This window comes from Prinia subflava, chromosome Z (genome assembly GCF_021018805.1).
Source record: "Prinia subflava isolate CZ2003 ecotype Zambia chromosome Z, Cam_Psub_1.2, whole genome shotgun sequence".
Classification (NCBI taxonomy): Eukaryota; Metazoa; Chordata; class Aves; order Passeriformes; family Cisticolidae; genus Prinia; species Prinia subflava.
The window spans coordinates 11,782,282-11,802,875 of record NC_086283.1 but is presented as its reverse complement, the minus strand read 5'-3'; the positions used below and the strand labels follow the sequence as shown (position 1 = coordinate 11,802,875).

At 38.7% G+C, this 20,594-nt stretch overlaps 1 protein-coding gene across 10 annotated transcripts in view; it reads left to right on the top strand.

The window, feature by feature from the left end:
• Window positions 1-20,594, top strand: part of BMPR1B (bone morphogenetic protein receptor type 1B) — a 238,069-nt gene that overhangs the window by 105,222 nt on the left and 112,253 nt on the right. For 2 of the 10 annotated variants that reach the window (XM_063423764.1, XM_063423767.1), the window contains exon 1: window positions 18,222-18,591. The exons of 7 other annotated variants lie outside the window; for them this stretch is intronic. The gene's annotated coding sequence lies outside the window, so the exon portion shown is untranslated. Of the gene's footprint in view, window positions 1-680; window positions 726-18,221; window positions 18,592-20,594 lie in introns of those variants that run through there. One more of the 10 variants, XM_063423770.1, reaches the window with a different exon arrangement.

Here is a 20,594-nt window from a genome sequence, read left to right as displayed (position 1 = left end):
GCACTGCTGAGCCACATCTGGAGCTCTTGGGCCAGTGCTGGGCTCCCTCACACAAGAAACTCATGGACATAGTGAAACCAGTCCAGGGAAGGCACCATGAAGGTGTTTAGGGGACTGGAGCATCTGTCCTATGGGAAGGAGTGAGACCTGGGACTGTTCAGCTTGGAGAAGAGGAGGCTCAGGGGGAACTGATGTGTACAAATATCTGAAACGAGGGTGCAAGGAGGAAGTACCCAGGCTCTTTTCAGTGCTGTGCAGTGCTGGGAGGAGAGACAATGGGCTCAAGCTGAAATTGACTAAATGCTGTTTAAACATGAGGGAGAGGGGGAAGTTTTTCCTGTGAGGGTGCTTAAACTCTGGTAAAAGTTGCCCAGAGAGGGTGTGGAGTTTCCATCTCTATAAATGTTAAAGCTCTGCCCAAACCCCTCAGAAGCCTGTTCCAGTTGGCCCTGCAGGATGGCTGCATTAGATTCTCTCCAAGATGCCTTAAAACCTCAACTGTTGTGTGGTTATATGAAATAATAAACACAATTTGGAGTTTTGTCTTTAAGACAGGTATCTTATTTCTCATTATAAGTGACCAATTTATTGATTAGCTGATTTATTGATTTATTGGCTGATCTGAAAACACTATAAGTACTTATCCTTTTCCACAATAAAAAATGTATTACCATTTTCAGACTTGAATCACAATGATGACAGCATGGAAACTTAGTTTAAAAAAGGTAAGAGCAGCCTTTCATTAATTAACACTCTGTGCATTCCTAGATAATGTGACTACTTAGTAATTGAGTAATGGGGATGACACTAAAATTGTTTCTGTCATTGCCAATGTAACTTTTGGAATGTTTCATCAGTTGATTTCTCATGTTGTGTAGTGTTTTGGATTACTTTGCGTTTATATAAATGGCAGTCACCTTTTAGAAGTTAGAAGTCATTCTTCTCATGGGAGGGTCTGAGAATGTAAAACAAAGAGCAGTAGTGTAATATCAAGCTGATTCAAACATATTTCAAAATGGTGGTGTTACTTAATCTCTGGTTTCCATGTGATCTCTGTATGTGGATCAGTAACTAACTTGGAGTGGGTCAAACAGTCTCAGGTGGGACTGCACATCTCGGACCTCATTCAGAGGTCCTGTTGAGGATGGATCCAGTGTGCCAGTGTGTGGAATCTTGGCTTTTTAGAAGGAATCTTGACAGCATGGAAGGATCAAAACTTGAGGTCTTGGTGCTGTTGACATGATTTATCACAAGGTTATAGAAAAAGTTGCTGTTAGATGAGTGTAAACTCTGTGTGGTTCTATAGCTGTCATCAACAGCAGAATCAGTGTGGGATTTTTTTTCTGGATAACATAAACAAGAATAACATCTGTCCCAGCAGCACTAAATCCTAAGTCAGGGGACTCTGATACATTTGAATGCCTTGCAGTGATGTTTATGTTACTACATTCATTGTGTGAAGGAAGGTGCATGAACATAGCTGGGGAAATGAGGACATCAAGTCACGATGATCAAATCAAAGCCTTCACAATACTTGAGCCATGCCAGACTGCAGTTACTAACTCTACTAGAAAATTAATTCTATTAGGACTGCAAGAAAAGAATCAATTGGATTTGTCTGAGAAACACTTAGGTAGTTAGTTTGCCTTTCCCATGCATTTGGAGTAATTCTTACTCTTTTATGTTACATTTCTCCTCCAATGAACTCATTTTCTGTCACACATATGCCTGCAATATGTATTATAGAAAGAATTTGACTCTAGTCCAAATATTTAGTCTGATTCAAACAAGCCCAATTCACTGCATATCATTACCTCTGTTTTCCTTCTGCTATGAGTAGTGTAGCTGTCCAGCAGCTTGCATCCAGCTGTGAGGGGAGGCATGCAGCTGTTCAGCAAAGTCCAATGTCAGACATAAAATGAGGCACCTATGAGAGATGCTTTTGTAGGTAAGTGGCATAATTTATTCTCACAGTAAATGAAAAGAAACCATCAGCACCTTTGAGTTAGTGAGCTGCCCAGTGGTGAAGTTCAGAAATAGCTGCACATGTTAAGTAATGCAGGCTGAAGTGGATGCAGCTTCTTGACCTGTTGGCTGTTTGTTGTTTGTTTTTTAGCCAAAGTGATAAAGTGAAGGCATGATGGACTGCGGAACCTAAGTAAACTTGGTGTTGCTAATGTTCAGTTTCATTTGTGCTCATTTGTCACTTGTGCTACAGTGACACTGCCATGCAATGCCATAAAGAAACTGGCACTATTAGAGATGTTTTCCCTTCATTATTCCTCAGGTACTATTTTACTGTGCTTGAGTACAAGCTCTGGACATGATTCTTTTCAGAAGCATTTTAGAAACTCTTGGATATCCTGTTGTTTCAGGACTTTTAAATACTGAAATAGAAGATTACATATATGTGGCATAGTTGCTTTTATTACAGGAATGTGTCACTTAACTATTAGCTCTGATAATATTATTAGCTCTGATATATGTCAGGTTTGCAAATTAACTATTGTTAACTCATGAGTATGGCTGATGCTTTTTTAAATTTAACTCTCCAATCATATGTTTTGAATATTTCTGTCTCTTCCTTCCCTGTTAATCTCTTCCTCCTGTACAATATGTTTCTAATCCACTTCTTAATTGTGTGGAATCCTTTTAAGCAATTTAAATTCTGATTGTTTTCCTTCTTGTAGCCATTAAGAGACAGTTATCTTGCACATAGTTTATTAAGTGTGGTCCTAAAAGGAGTGATTAATTAAGACTGATTGAGGGTGTAACTGAAAATATTTATACAGACTGACTTAAGTCAGAAGAACTTTTGATGTGAATATTTTCTTGTTCTAAATGAGATTAAGCTCATTTTAAGAACAAAAAGGGGGAAAGGGGGGGAATGCTTAGTTGTATGCCTTTTGTGCTTACAACTTGCTGATGTTTTGCAGCAAAGTAGGCTCTTCACCTTGTTTGTTGTCTTGAGCTTCAGGGCAGCATTTATTCCCTGGGAGAGCCAAGGCTGCTGTTTTTGCCCAAAGAAGACAAGAAGTATTGGACTCAGTTTTTATAAAGCTACACATGTGTACTTATAGTTCACTTCAATGCCCTATTCCATGAAAACTTCATTTTTAAGGGGTATGAATACTTGGTCCTACACAAAGATTTTATGGAAGCAGCAGAAATTTTGATGCCGTATTTGTTGATTGTGTTGCAATGAACAGAAAACTGAAACCACATTCTGCAAATTACCTGCTGTGTGATGTCTTTATGTTTTTATTGGTCTTCCCTTCAAAAGTCTCCTTTTACAGTATTGCTTCAGTTGGAAAGAACAAATAGGCTATTTATTAAGTGTGCAGTCAGCAGCATTTCAGCTAATAATGAATAAGTGCTTACAATAATCTATCAACAGTAAAGGATTTTTTGGAGTCATGTATGATCTTCCTGTCTGCTCCCTGGAGTCCAAAATATTTATTGCTTGGAAACAAAGACCCTTAGAGTCAAAGGTAAGCAATGGCATGCTGAAAGAGTAAGAGCATGCCTGTAAACATGAATATGGTGGAGAGTTAATAATGGGCCTCTGGAAGGGCCCACTGTACATTCAGTCTTCTCTTCCCACCCCATCCCTTCTTTTAAGCTAAGAGGCAGTTCCCTCTGGCTATGTTCATAAACAGTGAGTTCATGCATAATCATACATTTTACATGCATTCATTAATGAGCAGGGAGTGCAATGTTCTTACATAGTTTTTTCCCCCACCACATAAATAGCATTTGGTTCTGCAGTTCAAGTTATTGTTAATTGCTCTGGGTAGAGTCAATGTTCTGTGAAGTTGGACCCTTAAATGGTGCCTGGGTGAACGCTGTTCTTGAACATGTAAAGCCCGTATGACAGCGTGGCCCATCCATGTAGTAGAGCAGTAGGCGTTGAGAGAGTGGCCTTTTTCATGCTGTAATTCTTCAGATGTGAGAGACATCTGGGATGGTCATATATAAGACAAAATTGGTCTGCTTTCCATCAACTTCATGAGCATGTCATAGTTCAGGAGTAGTGTTCTCAAATTTGGTAGTCCTGCTGAAATTATGCTGCTGCTCCCTGCTCCTCCTCCTCCTCCTCCAACTGAAAGCACAAAAGGCAAATATCATGGTTTGAGGTAAGAACCGTTTACTGGAAACAGCAATGAGATATGAAAATGAAGAGTAACAATATTAATAACAAAGGTATGATAAAAGGAACTGATTTACATGTAAAATAAACCAAAAATGGACCATTTTCCCCATCATGCTTTTTCTTCATGGAGAGAACACCCTTCTCCCGGGAAGTGAGAGTCCCTTACTCTTGCCCCCGACAATGAAGTGAGGTGGTATCAAATAACATCCCAGCCTTAGCCATGCTCCCCTCCTGGCTACTGGAAAAATTTAACCCTGTCCTGGCCAAAACTGGGACAGGGCAAAAGCTAAGAATTGTTACAGTGCAGGATTCACGAAACTCCAGCCAACTTGAAAAATTCAAATTTTGTTTTACTTTGACTTGCCTACAGATAAATTCTTTAAAGCTGAACAGTATTCACTTTGATGAGTGAAGAGTATTAGAATGTCTCATAATGCAAGGATGACTGAAATATGATAGAATTTCATAGTGATTTTTGGCACTTGTGCAGAGTTTCAAATAGGAATTGTGAAGGAGGGGAAAGAAAAATTCTTGTTTTGTGGTTTTTTAAAATGTATTCCTTCTGGCATTTGAAATACTAATTTTTTTCAGGTATGTTGATTAAAACAATTTGACAGTCACCATTGACAGCACTGGGAAATTATCTGCCTTGCACACCTAAATAAAAGTGAAATCGATGCTGCTGTTAAAAATGTAGCTTGTACTTGTCAAAGCTGACAAGGAGGTGATAGCATGTTACCTAAGGAGATCAGAGTGTATAATCAAGAACAGACTAATCACTTAGGTTATGGGGGAGGAGAAGCCAGAACCCAGGAAACCCAGAAAGAGCCACAGGAACCTGAAGTTCAGATTTCACAAAACTTGACTTAGGTTTTCATTTTCCAGAAACAGAACAATGTGTGCAGCCGTGTGTGATTCACTGTCTGTAGTCTGTTTTCCTCAAAGTTATTTTGCTGAAATCATAAAACTTTCTTGAAGGAATGTGGAGAATCCTGTGGTCTTTATAAATGAAGGGACCTTTTGTAGTTTCAGTATTTCCTCTTCACTTCCTCTTCACAAGCCAGTTTTCTTCAGTGATAGTCATTCTGTTCGTTCTGTGTTTAATCAGTCCTTGTTATAATGCTTTAAACTTTGAAAGTAACTGGTGATATTGTAGTTATGACTAAACTTATAATCTTGAGCTTGGGAGGAAAATTTAAGGAAACATTTTTTAAAGAAAGATAACACTTTCATTACAGTTTGTAATGCAGGTAGAATTAGAACTTTTGAATATAGGCTACACTGAATTTCTAGAAAGTAATTTGCCTTTATAGATTTCTATCCATATTCTAACCAAATTTCTTACAAGGATTGTATTAGGTCCATGGATGTTTCCACATGTGTGTATCTAAACACTTACAAGGGCGTTTGTCTGCTTTCTTTTGCTGTTTTAGGGGAAGATGTGCAAAAAACTAAGGAACTGCTCCAGAGCGCCCTTCCATGGCAGCAAACTCCTTTTCTTCTGTTAGCATACATTCCTAAAGGAATACATACAAAGGAATACATGTATTCCTAGAGGAACACATGAAGGAACATGTCATCTAAATTTAGAGTGTTGAAAAGTGTCTCTGCTAATTAATGACTTCACACATTTGCTCTCCCATTGAAGGTCTGCAACTCATTCTGCCCTTCAGCCTTTTCTCCTCCACTTTCAGCATTTTTCCAGGTGTTTGTTCATATGGACAGTTTTTAAACCTGCATGAAACATTAGGAAACAGTGACATCTATGAAAAATAAAACTGAAATCATTAACAGGATCAGTTTGCTTTTACTGGTCCATCATTTAATCCTATAAATAGTGGCATTATGGACTAGATTTTTTCAGTGAAAAAGAAATGCCACTCAGTTTATTTTCACTGAAAGAACTCAGTATTCTCTGCCTTATTGTGAAACCAGTTCTTTGTGATAACGTATCTCCTAATTTTATCAGACAATCAAAGATGATGTGATACAGAAAGGTATCAAAGGGGCAAGGTACCAGTAACAGGTTTTTTTGACTCTATAATAAATGTCACACTGATGCTTAGATTATGTGGTTCAAGTTGTGTACTGACCTTTTATAGTCAACACAAAGGCATTCTGAGCAAGTCATTTATAGGTGTGTCTCCTTTGTGTTAGCTGCCTTGTGCTATAGCTGTGTCTTCTATTGCTTATGGCATTTCTGAATAGGGAAGCACAGTGATATAGCTGAAAGATTACTCTTGATTTACTCTCTGATTAAACAACTAAATTAGTTAGATTTTAAAAATGAGTACTGCATATTTTGACTAACTTTGTTTTCAAAGATTGGTATCTTAAATAAGTGTCAGCTGAGTGAGGAAATGAGAAACATTATTATACTAAACAATCACTAGGGCATTGGCCTACAGTTCATCACTTTTAAGAGATGAGGAAGGAGTTTTTGTAAAGTGTAATGAGTTACCGTGCTGTAAAGTGTGCTAAAAACTATTCCTTATGCTTGACTTCAGGCCATAAAAACTCAGGTGTGCACTGGCATCTTTTCCCACAGTTCACTAAAAAGGTTTTTGACTAGACCTACAGACCTCCTATCTCCTTTACTGAGAATCCTCCTCGTCTGACTTCAGCTTTCCAAGATTTTGCAAGTTGTTATTGGTGACTCAAGTGTTGTCTTAACCCTGCTTTCCTTATTCATTAGTGAAGACCAACATGCACCCAAGCCATCACAGCATTTACATGCCTGTAAGAATAATTCTGTGTCTTTAAATTGTAAGAATAGCTCAATATCGTTAAATTCTTTGGATTTCCTAAAAGCACACTGAAGCCATCTTCATCAGTGTCTGCACAGCTGACAAACTTCCCTGCTGTGCAGAGTAGGCTGTGATGAAGACTGAAGATTCAAGTTCAGAATGACCACAATTTCACATAGATTGCATTTTAAAATGTGCCGGCCTAGATGACAGATGTTGCTGTTCTTGTGTGGTTAACATAGGTTTGTCTAAGCTTTAGCTACATTATGGAAACCCTCAGGGGCGCTTATTTTCTTATTTTTCTTGGCTGGAGGAAAGGTAATACTACAGAATGTTATAGAATTTGCAGCTCCGGTCATCTGCTCAGCTCACTCAAAGTTTCATTTATTAAGAAGAGAAGACAAGAAAAATTTCTGAAGGATTTCTGTCTCACCTTAAAGGGGAGTGTAAGCCATCTTTTACAGAGTGTGACACACAACAGTGTGAACAGATTGGAATATATTATCTGAACAGATTCCAATATATACATCTTCAGTTAACTTCCTTCTTTAAACTAGGAAATGTAATTACTGCCTATACAGATAAAACTTAGCTCTGTGATGTTTTTATAGGATGCCTTATACTTCTAATTTTGGGTGAACTTCAGAGTTTACGAGAAAAAATAAATCAGAGTCAGGAAGTAGAAATAGACTCAAAATAATTCAAATTATCTATCTTTTAATGATTAATTTACATACAGTACTGGGGTGTTGGATGCTGTCAGTATGTTTCTGTAATGCAACAGGAGCCTTCAGATGGGTATTGACCACTGAAAAATTGGAAGAAAATTATGGTCATGGTGTACCATATTAGTCTTGTACTTTACACTTCCTTGTCAGAGAGACTAAATTCTGAAACAAATCTTTCTTAAACAACATTGAAGTCAAATGATTTAAGCTCCTTGTGACTAATACTGGAGGTATCTTATGTGAAAATGGTCAGTAGAGAGGTAGAAAAACAAGTCTGCTCTTAGTAGGACTTTGGACAGCTTTGGGTCTCCAAGCCCCACAGGTTTCTTGGTCCTGTGGGTTGAACTCATAATCTCCATTTGGCTTTTAGCATCGACTTTTTTCCCTATTTGGCAGGAATAGCCAGGGAAGAAGTCTTCATTTAATTGACGATAAAATTCACTTATTCATTATATGGAATAAAAACACAGTGTGCATGAAGACACAGATGGAGATTTTCATAAAGTAATGAAATTTTATATAAGGTGTTTGAGTGTTTGTTGAGGCACAATATGTTAAGGTAGTTTTCAAAAGATTTAAAAATAATCTTGCGGACCACTAAAGCTATTTTGTGGTTTTAAAACTTTTGGCTTGATTCACTGTATCATAACTGATGTAATGAAAGAAAACAGAATAAGATGCTTTTAAAAATAGACAGAATATGTGGAATATTTTTCAGTATTTAAACCGGTTTATAGTTGCAGAAATCCAGGCTTCTGGGCACAATTTGGATTTTAGTGTCTGCTACAATCTTTCAGTTTTATAGCATTACTGGAAATAATTTTTCCTTACTGCTGGATGCATTCCTTTCTTTCTTTCCAAATAACTTGAATCTTTCACACTACTGGCTTTCTTTTTTCAAGTTACTAATCCAGCAGGTTTTTAATTTCTTTAAGTTAGACTAGGTGATTATGAAACTTCGCTACTATTCATCTTGCTGAAAGGTCTTTTTGGAATTGTATTGGTCCATACTGTTCAATTACCATTCCATGTCCCATGGGGATTATCTTATATAGCTACAACAGCCTCAAAAAAATTGATGATAGTGTTGGCATATTTTAAGAAAGCCTGTTACCTCTGATTAATATTAGTGTTAGTTCTAGATTTAAGGCTAGCCAGACTGCATTTTAAGAGTCTGACCTTAAGTGATGTAGTAACAAGTGTCTCATTACCAAATTGCAATTGCTGGCTATGCAAAATGCAAGCAAAAAAAGCAGCAGTAATAATGCAGTAGTAAATTCACATTTTTCTTGTGCTATTCTTTTACAAACTGCAGACTCTGATTTAGCTAAACCTTGCTCATGTTTAATTTTGGATGTCATGGTTGGTGCCATTGACTGTAGTGATCAAAGAAGGAAAGGCCCTACTAGTTTCCTAGTACGAAAGGACCTAAAAATGCACAGTTGGCATTTACTTCAAAACTCTCCTGTTCCTGAAAATTTTGTTGGAGGATTTCAGAAACTTAGAAAACGTTAAGGTGACCTAAATTAGTGTCTAATTCTTCTATATTATGCACACATCAGCTGTGAGGTTTTAATGTAAATTACTGCTTGTAACACTGGGATGCTGCCTGTGAATTTTAAGAGGTTCTATTGACATTTTGTTAAAAAACTAGGCTCTTTTTCTTGAATTTTTCTTGACTAGCACTGCTCTTTCTCCTTTGCCCTCCTCCAGAAGTCATCCTCTGAGTGCTGTCAGACTTACCCAGCACACTAAGTTCATGGTTTTTGTCAACACACTGTCCTTGTATCATTTCATGTCGTGATGCTGGTCTTCTGTGCTGTCACCTGTGCAGCAAGGCCTCTGCATGTGCAAAGCCAAACAAAGCCAAGGTTACAAACCCAGCCTTCACTAACAGCCGTGGTCGTGGTATCCTCCTCTCGCTCTTGTTTACCTGTCTTCTTTTGCTTCTTTTTGTGTGGCATGGTAATAATGGGGTATGGTAAAGTGATGCTGTAGATTTATTTACAGAAGTACAAAGGAATGCGCATGTTTCATTAAAATTATGGGCTTCTCCTAAAAAAATTTAAAAGTCAAAGATAATTCCCTGTTTTAAAGATGTAGATGTCCAAGAAATAAGTTTTTGACATTATACTACACATAAAGCCATGATAAATACTTCAATTTCTTGCTCAGTTTTATGAAACCACTCTGGTTTCTGTTTTCTGCAGGGATTTATTTGTGGCAGCTTAAAAGTTTGATGGAATGATATTATGAAACTGTCATGTACATGATTGAGGATGAGAGCTGTGTGTAGGAGCTTTATGACTGAGAAACTTGTAATGAGCAAATTAGTTACACTTTGCATCTGGCACTTCACCAAGGCTTAGCAATTTCCCATGTCATCCAAATGTATTTTCGTTTAAATACAAAAGGTTTTCTGTGGCATCAGTGACAGGCTTCTAAACCAAGGTTTTATAAACAGTGTCCTTTTAAAGAAAGTCGGCTTCAGTAGTGGTGTGTTACTAATGATCATCTTAGTTTTTCAAGCTGCACAGTAAAGACAAATAAATCGTATGAAAGGAGAGCCTCAGCGATGGGCACAAGGTACTAAAAGCACTTCCGGGAGCTGTTGTTGATGAAAATAGTGGAAGGAAAGCAGTAAAACTTAACATACTTTTCAATATAGATGCAGGAGATGAAGTTTCTCTTTTGTTCCAAAGTTACTGTTTAAACTTCTTCAACTTGGCAGAGCTGCAAAAGGATCAATAAGCCCGGCCACAACCTCAGTGGTAACCCCAAAGGTGTGCAGGGATGCTGGCCACGGGATTATGCCAGGCTGCGCATTTTCTAATCACACAGGCTTGATGGTCCTGTAAGCCTAGGACAGACTGGGATTTATGTATAAATATTTTCCTGACAAGGAGTATTTCATGGTCTGAAGTTTTCCTAAAAAGAGTCTATTTTTAAGATAAACTCCTGTAGCTCTTAGGGTTAATGCAGTTATGATATGGTTTACATGTTCCTTGGGCAAACCTCCCTGTTATGCCATCCAATGTATTGATGAAAGGCAGGACATTTATCTGCCTTTGTGGTGCCTGCTCACAGTATACACTGAGGGCATGCAGCAAATACATATTCATTTGTGCTGATCTTACTATCTTCTTTTCAATCTCCCTAATTTTTCTGTTTCAAGCTACCCACATCATACCAGTCCAGTTTCTCAGTGGGTTTACAGAGGTGAAATTCTGTTTTATGTTATTTTGATTTTAAAACTTTGAAACTTTTATTTATTGTAGGGCAGGATTGTGGGTTCCTGCCACAAGTGATGTCTCATGCTTATTGTCATGCTGTGCATAATTATTAAAAGTGAATTGGGGTACCTAATTCTGACCACTGACAGAAATTTTGAGACACAGTGTTAATACTTGCTCTTCATCCCTCTGTGAGCACCTATACAATCTTAATGCTCTTGTGTGAATTCTGTGACAGACTCACACTTTATTCAATCTGAAGAACTTGTTCTATAGAAAACATTTTTGCAGAATTTTTTGACATCCACATTTCCTGGGAATGAAATTCTGTAATCGTAGCTGGATGTGCACTGTAAAGGGAACTGAAACAAAAGTGCTTCCTCCTTCCCTCCTCCTTCTTTGCTCCCCCATTTTTCCACCTGTTTGCAAAAAGCTGTCATTCTTTCCTTTTTTTTTTCTTTTTCTTTTTCTTTTTCTTTTTCTTTTTCTTTTTCTTTTTCTTTTTCTTTTTCTTTTTCTTTTTCTTTTTCTTTTTCTTTTTCTTTTTCTTTTTCTTTTTCTTTTTCTTTTTCTTTTTCTTTTTCTTTTTCTTTTTCTTTTTCTTTTTCTTTTTCTTTTTCTTTTTTTTTTTTTTTTTTATATGAGCCTCATAGTTACCCTTCTGTGCCTGATCTGAGTCTGCAGGAAAAGCCCACAGCATCTGTAAAGCTGGCAGCAGGATGGTATTTCCAGGCAGGAGGGGTGGGGAGCCCGTGCATGGCTTTGTCTGGGCAGCTGGGAACTTCATCTGAGCCGTGCCGCGGTGTACATTAACGCCGACCTGTGCCATCGGCAAGGAAAGCCCTGAGCAAGTGTTGGGGCCGGTATTTATAGACAGCTACGCAGCACTCCGGGGCAGAGAGACAGAGAGGGAGTGCGAGAAAAATCTTGGCTGAACGGAGGGCACTTTTATTTCAGGTTTCTGTTATTTAAGCAACATTAAATTAAACCCCCGTGCCTCCATCTCCTCACTGAATCGTAGCAGTCCCGCTTCCCATTATGACCAGGTGGATGCTACAGATTTAAAACAAGACATTTGAGGGTAAGTAATGGATTTAGTGTCACTTTTACCTCCAGCGTCCCAGCCAGCTCGAGGAGCTTGGTGTTGTGACTGAAGCGTGGTGCTGCCTTTATGTAAAGATGTTCTGCATGTGGGGAGTTTGTATACAGTTACAGAGAAGTGATGTGTAGTTTCTTCATTTAGCAACATGCTTGAAAAGGCCAGTCAGCATCAGAAAAGAAATACACACACTCTTCTTCCACTACTGAGAATAGTGTGGGTCATTACTACTGTCCCATAGTAATGTCTAGGTTGTGGCTTAAAGCTTCTATTTATTGGTTTATAGCTGGTTGTACTTGCATGCCAAGACTCCTGCCCTATGTGCACTGCTCTTAGCAGCAGAAAACAAAAAAGTTTGGCTCAATCTTCTGTCTTCTGTTGTATTAGCAATCAGAGTCAATACACAGTCTTTCTCTGTGGAGCAGGACGGTACTTAATGGATGTTCTTACATGCTTCAGTTTAAAAAATGGATAATTTTTTAAAAGGTGGGGAGCTGAGTGGGTTATTAGGAGAGAAGAATTCCCCTTCCTTGGTGAATTGGTCAAGGTGACATAGAACACACCCCTGCAGGATATTCCCTGATAACAGAGGGGAAATGATTGTTTACAGCAAACTGGTATAACCAAAGCGAAAGAGGTTCCTCCTCTCCTACCTTCACACAGGCAGCTCCCTGCAACTTTTGAAAAATGAACCTTTTTCCATTACTCACAGTATCTTTTTCAACAGCCTCCTTGATACATACAGGCTGCTGAGTTCATTAGTCTTCTTTGTTTGCAATTCTAGGGTGTAATTTTAAAAGCCAGGTTACCTAAAAAGGGGATAATTCTTCTAAAACTCTCTCCTGGCAGCAGCATGTGAAATCTGTACAATTCAACATTGATGTTTACTGTGGTTAGTTCAGAGAAGATTAATGTGTTGCTTAAAGAACACAGCATTTCCCTGAATGAAATTTATCAGTTGACAGCCCTGGAATTACTTCTTTAAGTTAAGAAAATATAGACTTTGGCAGTGGTTGAAGATTTTTGGGGGTGAGTGGGAGGGTGGCTTGCAACTTCAGAGGGTGTTAGACACATACTGAATACGTGTTGAAAACAAAAGTCTGTTGAAATAACTTTTAAGCTTGAGGCTCAGACTAACAAATAAAAGGAAATGCAAAAAAGAGCTCACGTTAGATCCTTAGCTGTACTTGTTAATACCAGTGTTTTGCACGCATGGGGTGAATAACATAAGCAGCTATCCACCCATATAAGATTTAGCAAGTAAATGACAAGAACAGTGGTGTTTTCCAGATAAGTAAAGCAGTCTATACAAGAACTTCTAGAAAACCATGTCTGTATTTAAAGATCATGATGACTTTTATTTCCTGTGCTTATCACTTAGTTCACATTTTGGTTAGACACTGTTATCACTAGAGACATTAAAAAAATACATTGGGAAATGCAACAGGGGAGACAGAAATGTACATTAAATGGACAATTAACACTAATAAAACTAATCTGCTAAGAAATCCTCTCATTACAGAGCTATTCCTAGACATGGACATTGAAAAAAGTAAAAAATACAAAGAATCAACTGCCTTATAACTTATATATAGTGAATTTCATAGAGGACAGCACTGTCACATCTCTTCGAGGTTTATAAGTAAATGATAAATGCAAGATGAAACCTCCTATTTTTTTCCTCTTCCTTACCCAAATTTATCTGTGCTTGTGTTTGAAGGTCATATAAGGTTGTCCCTTGATGTTCTTTGTCTAGTACCTTGGCAAAAACGCAACTAATGAGGAATAAGAGAAAGTAGAGTTATTGAAAAGTGACTTAGAATAGTGTATTTGGACACAGCAGATTATAAGGCCTCAGTCCACATCTTCAGAGTTTCAGTGTTGTGACTGTACATCCCTAGATGATCACAGCCTGGACAGGTTTTACTGTCACTGCATTTTGCTACTGCTATGACTTTTGCCACTATAGGCATAGAATCGATGCCCCATTGCTAAACCTGCATGGTCCTTACAGGGCACAAACTGTTCCCAAGTAGCTGAGGTACTGTGTGTGCACATCCTGGGTAAATGTGTCTTACCTGTTGGCAACAGGTAAAAAAAGTCTCTCATTTAAAACCAGGGACCATAAACTGCAAGCGTGAACAGTACTGCAGAGTGGCAAATGCAGCATGGTGTACATCTGACCTTACAGTGAGACAGGTTGTTTGCTTGCCCATATCATTTTGTGTTTTGCAAATCTAAGGGATAATCAAGGGAAGATGTGGAAAAAATGTCAGGACCATAGATATTGCTGCTCCAGGGAAGGGAATAGCCTCTGAGCTAAATTCACGAGGATCTTAATATAATCGCGTATGAGCTCTGTAGGTATTTTTTGTTCTTTGTGATGGAGTTTTCTTGACCCTTCCTAAGCCCCACAGAGAGATGCTTTAATGGCATGTTAACCTACTGATCAGTGAACTCTGTGCTAATGGGTCACGCTGGAGGCAGAGATTTTCTCTCTGATTGCTGGGATTATCCATGGAAAGTCCAATTAACTGCTGGGACCGGGGTGAGAAAAATCACACGCTGCCTCTTCAGCATTGTGTCTGCAGGAGTTGTAACAGCGTTGGGTGTTGCAGGGGTGATGTTGGGGCTTTTTGACTGTTGTGGACATGTCTGGGAGGGCTGTCAGTGGTTACCTGCCAGGATGAGAGGAACTCCCAGGGTGAGTGACACTGCAGTCGTCTTCCAGAGATTTTAAAAGACAGGTGTCTAGGAAGGATTCATGGCAAAGGGCAGTAGGCTGAACACTTTTTTCTGTGCCCCTTCCCCCATCAGTAATTGGAGCAGGAGCATAGACATAAAAATATGTTTGTGGCCATGGCTTTGTTTCTTCACAGCCATGTTGTGTTTGGGGTTGGATGCGGCTTATCTTTGGTTTTTTGAATGTCAAAAGTCAGCCTGCCCCTTTCTAAGTCGTTCTGGATCTTGAAACTCATTGCACAATTTCAGCTTTAGGAAATGCATTTCCAGGGATGGTATAAGGCAGGATGCTTTCTTTCATGTTGTGCTGCCTTGTTATTTATCTTGCTCTCCTGTCTCTCCTGTTCTGTTTGGGGAGTCCCATCAGAAGTCAGTAACCAGGTTGACACAAAAGCTCTGCCTTAATAGGGAGAATGAGATTATGACATAGTAAAAAAAAAAAAAAAAAAAAAGGCATGCATATGTACATGTATAGGTAACTTCATAAAAATAGGTGCATGCCTTGGTTGAAGGTAGTCCTTTGGAGTCCTTATACATGACATAGGTAGTCCTTGGTGATTTATCAGTGTGGAGAAGAGGGCTGAGCATGATTTCTGACATTATTCCTAATGATTGTGTGCCAGTATAGGAACTTAGCTTGTAACATATCTGTTTCGAAGAAAATGTATTTTGGAAAGCTGTCTTGGATCTGGGAATGCTGTTACAGTCTGGATCAGAATCACAAAGGCCATTACATCAACAAGCCAATCAATACCTGATACAGAGAGCACATGTGTGGGTTATCAAGTGTTCAGGTCAAATCTCATGAGTTTGTCTGATTCGGGTCAGGGATGTGGGGCTTCATTTCCATGCTGTGTTCCCTGAGCACTTCAAGCCTCTCCACCTGTGTCTATGTCTCTTTGTATGTATGCTGAGATGTTTATTGAACTGGGGACTCCAACCTGGATCTCCCATATTGGAAGTGGCACTTCTAATGTCTGGACTATTAACTCATTCTGTGTTTTGTGATCTGTCTTAAGAAATACTAATTTCCATGTGAAAATTCTACAGTTCAGAGAGTTGGGTATTTATATACTGAACTACTGTTCAGTATTGGGTATTCTTTTTTTCCCTCTGTGATTTTTGAGAAAATCCTTTTGAAATATTTTGGTTTCAAGAGACTGAAGAGTAAAACCTATTTTTGGGTTTGGGTGGTTTTGTTTGTTTGTTTGTTTGTTTGTTTGTTTCCCTTTGGTTTGCTTGGTTGGTGGTTTTTCTTTGTTTTTTAATATTCCTTTCAATTCAGACATCATGTGGAGAAAACTCTTTCCTAGAAATACACATGAAAGTATTTGTTTCCATCTTCAAGTTAGGTAACCTCTGCACTGTTTCGTCCTTTTTGATATTATCTGTGTTCCCATGCAGAAATGCAAAAATCGGCATAAATTGACTTTTTATGCCAATGTTTCCTCAGTTGCAATATTTTTTAGTGTCACAAGAGTGGCAACTTCCATTTTTTCAGTACCGTAGCTTGCTGATGATGACTTTGGGAGCTCTTCATGTTTTTTAATAAACTTGAGAGCAAATTAAAAAAAAGCAAAACTGTGTTTATGCAACCATGGAAACCATTTATGTTTTGGGAGTCAGTGCTCTTTCCCTCTTTAAGAGAGCTCTTCTTTGGCTCCCATGTCTCACACAAGTGATATTGCATTCTCTACTCCTTACCACCTTTAAATTTATGAGTAGCCATATTATTTTCCTAAGCTGAAAAACCTTCCTAATCAGGACTTTTGAACCCTGCCTGCAGGTGCCCTGTACAGTAATGTTACCGGCATGCTGCCATGAATTTTTAAAAACTGAACTGGCATCAGAACTTAGTCCTTGGATAGCTAATAAGTATTGGATTTTTCAGTTTGATCTGTGTTTGCAAATCACCACCAAGTGCTGCTTTGTATTGGATTTCACCCATCACTGAGAAGAACCTTGGTTCAAGTGGTTACATTGACAAAGTTATGTATGGATACCATGAGAATATTTAACAACCGAGGGGAACACTACTAAGCCTGAGGGCAGGTGCACATTCAATAGCACGTACATTTCCAGAACACTGTATTTGTGGGCACCAGGTCCCTTGATCGCTGACCTTTATCTTTTTCCCTGCACAGAGGAAGTCCACTTTTATTTGAGCAAGACTTAGTTGCTTAACCGGTGCTCATTTAGGCGAACCAGGAATGCAAAGAATTATGTGTGGTTGCTTGCTAATACTGGTTTAGAAATAGCCTTTGCAGTGTGAACGGTCCTTTCAAGTTTATCTTAGTCTTTGACATAAGAGTACTTAGAGCATAAGAAAACTCAAGCTTTCATGCCATTAATTTTTTTTGTGTGTGTGTACTGCTGCTGCTTCCAATTTCTTTGAAGTTTTTAATATTTGTGTGAAAATAATATAACGGCATTGCTAACACTTCTCTGTGATTCATAATTAAAACTGCTGAATAGTAGTGGTCCCACACTGGTTTTGAAATCCGATCTATGTTGGAATTCTCTTATTTTAGGAGTTACAAATGCACAGAACCTCCTTGACTATACAGAAAGAAGGATTTGGGAAAAGAGCAGGAGCTTTTAATGTGCTTTTTTTGTTAAAATGATGTCTTTCATCTTAAATAGAAAACAGAAGGCAGACTTTTAACATGGATGACCTCAACAAAATAGCAGTGCTTCAGACAGTGATCATGAAGAGAAAGGACCAGGTGACTACTGTGTTCTAAAGTGCAGACTGAAAATCTTCAGCCTGTAGTTCCTGTGTCATACTGGTACTCAAGAATGCATTTCTTGCAGCAGAGAACAAAATACTCTAATTTTTCTTGTGGCTTACATTGTTACTTGGCCCACAGGCTATATGTTTGAAATCTCTCACTTCAGGTCAGAATACCCCTTACTTACACTTTGCACTATGTGCCAGGGCACTGAAGTAGAACCATGGTTTCTATACAAATTAAAGTAAGCCAGTGAGTCGTAGTTATTTACTCTATTCCATCCCACCTCAGAAAGCATAACTATAAGGTGTGATTTTTAATTAACAAGCCCATTGTCCCAGTGTTTTGACTTGGAAAATTACATATCAGTATCTAGAGAGATTAGCAGACCATTCATTTCTCCCTCCAAGTAATAAATAATATCCCTCAACTTCCCAGGAATGTTTTTCTGCTTATTTTTAATGGCATAGACACATATGAAGTATTAATGATGAAGGTAAAATAAATGAAGAGTGATAATTGAATAAAACTGTGCTATTTGCAAACCAAAACAAAACCCCCAACCCTTTCCAACCCCGCATCTCCTTCATTTCATCACTACAATGGCTCATGATGACATCCACTAAGAGTTTTGCCTACTAACCTTGAAATGTATCTTTGTGTTTATTGTCAGGATCTTGCTGGCAAATTGAGCTTGACAGTGAGCTGGTGAAGGCAGGGGGAAGCAGGGTGACCTGGGACACGCAGTTCTGCTAAAACCTTTCAAGGTCCGTAGAGTGCCTTTCCCTTTCCAACGAATCAAATTACCAACTGGGCAGCTCCTTCACTTAGCTAATCATTAATGTGGGACCCGTGAATTATGGAGCTTGTAACCCTTTCTCTTGCTAATTAATTTTTTGTGTGTGCTAAAATACTCTTTCTCTTGGTGCTGTGAGAGCCTGTAGCTGGGGGAAGCCACTGAGCCTGCTCTGGGTTGTCCCAGAGCTGGGTTGCCCAGCTTGTGCCTGGAGCCGTGCTACCGCCTGGGCTTGGAGGAAGCCAATTCTGCCAGCACCTGCTTGTGGCCAGCAATCGTGGGAGTGGTCCATGGTGGGTGCAGTTGGTGGGCAGCTGGTTTCAACCCTCTCAGCTGTCTCAGGATCCTGGTGCCTGCAGTGGTGAGTGTGCGAGGTGAAATTCTAACCTGTGCCCTTCACTTGGGATGATTTTTCACTTAGAATAACTCCTTCCTCCTTGTGCTGAAAAGTGCAGGTCTTGTAAGTCTGATGCATGTGTAGTGTTGTAGTTCTGGTTGCTTTAGAAGACCCGTGGCCTTCAGCTATCTTGTGATCTTGTTACTCTTGTGCCAGTAAGAGTGAGGCCAGCTTAAATTCCAGCTGAAGTTGGTCTCTATTCCTTCACGCTGCTTGTCTCCTCCACACAATGTGCACAAGGTCACCGTGGGTTTGAGAGTGGCTTTTACATCATGTTTTCACAGCATAACAGAAGGAATTTGAAAGGGTTATTCTTGCATGTATGGTATAGGGATTTTGCTTTATTTTAAACCAATTAGAAAAAAAAGATGTTTCTTATTTCCTTACAGTAGCACAGGTATTAAATGGCAGGTGCTGATTCCATTTCTGAAGCCACTGGGAGCAGCTGTGCATCTTTCACAAGGCAAAGAGGTTTTCTGCAGCCCTCTTCAACATTTTAAGGGAAAAAATCTCATACCTGTTTGATGTGAATGGAAAATGATTCTGTTTCAAATAGTCATTTCCCCAATTTTCAACAAGTCTATCTAGGATGGTGGGCAATAGGGGAGTTGTCTGTAAAGTGAATATATGGTTAGAAAATGACTCTGTTCAAATCTGTCATCCTTCAGAGAACCAAAATCTGTCTTCCAAAATACTTCTGCTTTCCATAGAGCAAAAATAAACGGTAATGGCTTTTTAAAGGCTCTACAGTGGTATGAGAAAATGAGCTGGATTTTACTCTGGTTTGTTGATTGTCAACAAAATTGGTAATTGCTTTCTAACATGAGCCAGAGAGCATGCAGTATGACTTCAGATGTGGTTTGTAAAGCAGGGTGTTGGAAGAACAACTTTTTGTTGTTTTGTTTGGTTTAAACTTGTAGATTAAGAAAATGTACTTTGTAAGACAAATAGTAATTTTTCATTGCATCCCTTCAGTCAAACCACTTCTCATCCTACAGTTGCACTACCAGGTCTTATTTCTCTCATGGAGATTTTTTAATATTTCTCGCAATTATCAGAATCCTTACTTTTTCTACTTTCAGAGCCCTTTAGAGTAAAGTCATATCTGAAACTTAAATAGCAATTTGCATCTTGAGAAGATTTTGAAAGTCTCTATTAATGCATCTTTCCCGAGGCAAACAGCAACGTGCATGTTTTTAAGATGAAAGCTGAGAGTGTGCTAAGTAACTTATTCTAAGCATGCAAGGAATTGGTACCATTTAATCTCAGAGTAAGTGACGTGAGCATGTAATTAACTTTCAGCTAGAAGGATATGAATGATTGGTAATTAATTATAAAAAAGAAACATGAACTGTAGTGTCATTACTCCACCTGCACTGAGTCAGTACTTTATGAAACATGGTGGGGAGGAGGGACTGATTCTTGGTCTTGAGGCTGGGCTACACATCTAGGAGATGTCTCAACAATATAACACTGAAATAAGCATTGAAATAAGTATTCACCGTGAACCATCTGCCTGGCTCTCTTCCTTGAGTGAAGTAAAAATATCTCTTTTCAGTGCAGGTTTCCCATGAAATGTGGGGCATGATGTAAATGACAGAGAGGTTTGCCTTTAGCAGAGAGTCCAGTGAAGCCAGCTGTAAAACTAACAGCACGACAGCAAATCAGGGGTGAGTGGTCATGATGCAGCTCAGTGTGAAGAAGCCACTGAAACCCTTGGTTGATTTCCACGAGGAGTAATTTAATGGTCCAAAATGATGCAAGACATATCATGTCTTTGGTTTGTTTAACAGACTTTTTCTTATCCAAAGCAGTTAGGTAAATGGCTAAAATAAAAAAAATTTAAAAAAAAAAAAATAAAAAAAAAAAAGCTGTATTTCTGTTTTCTTTTAAAATGATGAAGAATTGAGAATTTAGTTTAAATCAGGCTTGACAGCAAATCATGATGTGGACATAATTTTGAGAAC